This window comes from Emydura macquarii, unplaced genomic scaffold, assembly GCF_026122565.2.
Source record: "Emydura macquarii macquarii isolate MOO-44397 ecotype Brisbane River unplaced genomic scaffold, CSIRO-AGI_Emac_v2 contig_2636, whole genome shotgun sequence".
Lineage (NCBI taxonomy): Eukaryota > Metazoa > Chordata > Testudines > Chelidae > Emydura > Emydura macquarii.
In genome coordinates this window covers 6,573,495-6,578,618 of record NW_027132773.1, presented here as the reverse complement: position 1 = coordinate 6,578,618, position 5,124 = coordinate 6,573,495, and the positions used below count along the sequence as shown (strand labels likewise).

The window sequence follows — 5,124 nt, the reverse complement described above, 5'->3', positions numbered from 1 at the left end:
AAAACATGTACTTAAAGACAATGGGATTACTCAGGTGCCTAAAGCTATGCACAGGCTTCAGCATTTTACTGGATCAGGGCTTTAATTCTTCCCTCACTCTGATTAATATTTTTTGCTTCATTGGCCTTTTGTGATACCTCTTGCTCCCACTGAAGTAAATGGAAGCACAATCATTATAAAGGAGAGACTTGCTTAAATGCATCTTACTCCTAACTATTCTGATTTGATTGCCCTCTTTTTTGTGATCTTAGCCAAATAATCCTTTGGATGAATCATTATCAGCAATTTTCTTCATAATTCTTCAAACCTCAGTTACCACAAAGACTTAATTTGCCTGTGATTGGCAGATAACCTAAACCTTTTAGGAACAGTATTTAATGACTCTTTCATAATGAGGTCCACTACCTCAAGGATAATGAGTGCATTTGCTCTTAAATTACATTAATTACAAAATACATTTATTCTCTTGACAGTCTTCTACAGTTAACATTAGGGTATCCTGAATGATAAGGGAGCATTTGAACTGCCTGCACACAAGTTCCTCACTATGATAATGACTGTTTAAATTTAAAAAGGCTGCTGACTCTTCTGGCTCCCTTCTTCATCAGCTGCTCCTGATGCCACAGTGAATAGAATAGAAGTCTTACAACACTATTTTTGTCAATATGAGGTATGTCAAATCCAGGCCTGTCTCTGGAGAAACACCTTGAATAGAAAAGATTGGCATGCTATTTACAGGTCATTGAGACATGGGAGTCCTTTCAACATACATGGAAAATTTATAAATATAAATTAAAAATATATTTACAAACTGGCAGATTGTACTGATATCTCTCCATGTTAGTGTTATGCTGTTGCTATTAACCTTTATAATGATGAATATTTTTTTTCTCCACTTGGTTTAATTTTTCAGTAGCCTTAAACTTTGATAAGTTCTTGGAGGATAGGCCTATCAATGGCTATTAGCCAAGATGGTCAGGGATGCAACCATATGATCCTAATGTCCCTGAACCTCTAACTGCTAGGAGCTGAGAGTGGATGGCAGCAGATGAATCACTCAATAAATTGTCCTGTTCTGCTCATTTTCCCTGAGGCTGCTGGCATTGGCCGCTGTCAAAGACAGGACACTGGGCTAGATAGGCCATTGGTCTGACCCAGTATGGCCGTTCTTATTTATAATGTCTATCATCTATTTTATACCTGAGTGTATAAAAAAGTGACTGAGAGGTGCCCTCTTAGCCTGTACATTTCAGTCAAGTGTTGGGTGCTCAAGCAAATTATGGTAGACTGTTATGTCAGAGATAGCTGAGACAGAAAGAAATTTGATTGAGATTGTGTTCTGTATTTTGCATGACTAATACTGAACTCTGACACAGTACTTTTCATCCATAGATCCCACAATGTACAAAAGAAGGTATCATGATTCCATTTTACAGATGGGAAAACTGAGGCACACAGAGTGGTGAAGAGACTTGCTCAAGGTCAAACAATAGTAATTGTCAGCTGGGAATACAATCCGTGCCTCCTAGCTCCCAGCCAGCACCCTAGACATGCTGACTGAACTAGTTTTCTGTGGAAGGAGGATTGTGAAACTGTTGGCTGTTTATATGCGCTGCACTGTGTTATAAACCCTAACCTCCTCCTTGCTGTGTGTCAGAATCTGGTGAGGATCACTAGTACTAATTACTGAGCAGCAGTAACTCCCTTTCTGTGTCTTCCAGACCTGTCGTCAGAGAGGACAAAAAGGGCAGTCATGGAGGGAAGAGCAGTGGCAGGATGGTTCCTGATGCAAACTAATGTTAATATGCTGTCACTCTTTTGTTTACACTTATCTGTTGGATGTACATTGTTGTTTTCTAGACCCATTACGTGGCTTAACTGTTTTGACTTACTAATTTAGCTCAAAAGTTCCTCAGGTCAAAGCCTGGGTCTTCCTCTATGATTTGCTCAGTGCTGAGCAAGTAAATAAACCAGTAAAAAGGCAAAAGTCATGTGCACAGCAATGTAAATCACCCATATCAGAGAGTAATGAAGAGGAAAATGTTCAAAAGAGTTTGGAAAAGAAATGTGCTATAGTAAGTGGTTAACAGACAAAACTAGGAGCCAAAATTCCTGGGTTCTTTTTCCCAGATCTGCCAATGTTATATTGTTTAACCTAAGGCAAAAGTGTTGTGCCTTTATCAGGACAAAATAGGACCTGCTAGCCCAACAAGGTTGACAAGGAAAAAAATTATTTAAAATGAATAAAGGATTGAGCATCTAAAAAATTGCCATATAAAGAAGGAGATGTCTTCAATAGCATTTTGTCTTATTTAAATGTATGAGGCCAATTATTTAATAATAATAATAACCCTGCAGTCCTTATGCAGGGAAATTCCCCTTGAAGGCAATGTGAGCACTAAATCCTGGATCCTGCTTATGCACCTTTTAATAGTGTTAACCCCTTGCAGTAAGTATTGTACTTTCACACCAGCACAACTGACCCGGGGAATGATTTAATGTATGGTTGAAGGAAGGAAGGAAGGTAAAAGGGCTCTGAATTTGACCTGTGAGCAGGTGGTACAGGATTGGTACTGCTCAGGGGCAGAGTCAGGATTCTAATGCAAATTACCTCCCTGGTGCCCCTGAAAAAAACTTCCTCAGACCTTGCCCTTCTCTTCTTTCCCATGCACACTACTTGCACAGGGAGAGTGAGGTTCCCATATACATCTGATGCTTTTGGGTTGGAAATGGGGAGGTCTTATTGGGGGGCTGTTTTCTTCCCTCTCTGATTGCTAGAGAGTAAAATGAGTTAGATCCAATTTCACCTGTAGCAGACAGCTCCATTACCTGCCTTGGGCTACATTGCCAGTCACTATCCCCACAATAGTGATAGACAGGAATGAACCCACATTCTTATTGTGGAGCTGAGGCAGAACTTTTCATTCTCAATACCTCCTCAGCATCCTCCCTCAGGCTCCTGATGAGGGAGAGGGCAAGACTAGGCATCTGCAGAAATCTTGTGCAATCACCCTGAAGAAGTGGAAGGAGGCTCCAAGTTTTCATTAATCCTCTCCAGCTGGGGAGCCCAGTCAAGGACAATTCCAGTGAGCTCTCTGTTATTGCAACAAGAAAAACCAAGATTTGTCCCCATGTGCTGCAGGATTGGGCCCAAATTGGATTTTGCATGTGTGAGCACTGCAGAATATGGTCCTAATGTGGTAGTAAAGAAATTTTTTTCCCAAGTGTGTACAGTATTTACCCACAAATTAGGAAATGACTATAGAGTGTAGGGGGTGGGGGGCTTCTTGCCAACACATCTGTGTCTTATCAAGAAATCCGATCCAAGTCCTTGCTGATTCCTGCATCATGCCACTTATTCCAGTGGTGCTGTCTAAACTTTTTTAAACTGCTGTAATTCCATTATCACCACATGAATAAGAGTGCAGGGACATCAGTCTGGTCTCACTTCACAGTAAAGGCTTGTGCTCTCACTGAAATCAATGGCAAAACTCCAAATGACTTCAATAGAGCAGAAGTTAGTGCTATGTCACGCTTGAGTGATGATTTATAATATTTAATGGACAGCAAACTCCATATTCTTTGTATTGTTATATGTCCCGCATGTAATATACATAATATAAAGTCATTTAAAATTTGTTCACTTCTGTAAACCTTCTGTGCACATGACATTAAAATCAATGGCGAGTATGTCTGACTAAGCTCTTGTTATGCCAGGCACCGCTGCTCAGAGCTGCCTGCAGGTTCTGGATACCAGGTGAGGAATAAAAACACACCCACACCAGTTAGGTACACTTGTCTTTAATCACGGCTTACGCTCCAAACAGTCACGGGAAACCCTAGGGCGTGCTGCAGAGCGGGCTGCTGGGGGATTTTGCCTTGCAATCCAAGTGGATTCATGGCCGAGTCTCATTGCGCAGTTTGCATTTCAAGCTTTTATACAGCATTCTCTAGGGAACAGCAAGAATTGGCTAATTTACAGCACCTAACCTTGCTTCCTCACTTTCCTCCTCTTTTGGCACCACAGACAAATTGACACGGCCTTGCACAGCCTGTTTACCAAGCTGAGCAGCGCCTCTTATCAAACCGGTTCTGACCAGGCCCGTCAAGCCCCTATTTCTGTCCAACGCGTCACAAATATCTTCCGCGGCCTACAATCCACCCCTTGGCAAGGCAGGTATGGTCTGACCATAAGTGATGCGCTGTAAATACAAAACACTCCTGTATACTTTCTTCAATCTACAACAAACATAAACATTCCAAATACTAACCACTACAACTACCACTAACATAAATAATATTAAATTAAAAAACTTGCTGACCCCAGGGGACCAATTTAAAAACATATCATACCACTGATGTACTATTAACTGTTGGCCATGATATGCTAAGCAGACCACCCTCTGGCTGTCAATTATCATTCTAACTGTTGCTACTCTAGCCGAAGCCTCGGCTCGGGCAAACAGGTGCTGCACTCGTCGCCCTTCTAATTGTACTCCTGAAGCCATGGGTGTGGTAGGGTAACCTTTAAGTTCTGTACCTGGGTCTCATAAGCAGTGAGCGAATAGCTTCGCCCGGTATCAAAATCCATCAGGGAGGTAATCTTGTCCCTGCAGTGTACCCCTCCGGCTATTATTGCGCCCAGATCTCATTGGATGTGCAGCGGGGGTATGGGCCACATAAAGTGGGTATATTGCCAGCACCCCTGAAACATTAACTCAGGACATGTCAAAGGTTAAGGTAACGTCCCAGATTCGGACTGCTTGTATCATAAGCTGGCAAGCTGACACTGGCCGCACCACGGTGCCCTCGGATGAGGCACCGGGTTGACCCCTGTGGACACTCCCTCAGGCGGCAGTACAGCCCCAAGAAGGGGCTGCAGCCCTGCTTAGTGGGTAATACCATAAATAGGCAAAGGTCTTTGGCTGACCCAGATTGCCGGGGCGGCCTAACAAATCAGGAGCATACACTACCAACATTTCATTGCGGGTCAGTATTCCAGTGGTACCCACTGCCAGCAACTTAGAAGCCATACTCAGGTTGCCTCTAGCTCGGCCCAAGTGGGTTCCCTCCCCACCAACGGGGCTTCCGTGGCCTACAGCTCTGCAGACCCTGGCATTTATT

The 5,124-nt window shown here is 42.9% G+C and overlaps 1 long non-coding RNA gene across 1 annotated transcript; it reads left to right on the top strand.

The window, feature by feature from the left end:
- Positions 1-542: 542 nt before the first annotated feature.
- Positions 543-2,352, top strand: LOC137163644 (uncharacterized). The gene is made up of 2 exons (XR_010922753.1): positions 543-670; positions 1,393-2,352. It is a non-coding gene; the product is annotated as an uncharacterized lncRNA (long non-coding RNA).
- The last annotated feature ends 2,772 nt before the right edge of the window (positions 2,353-5,124 follow it).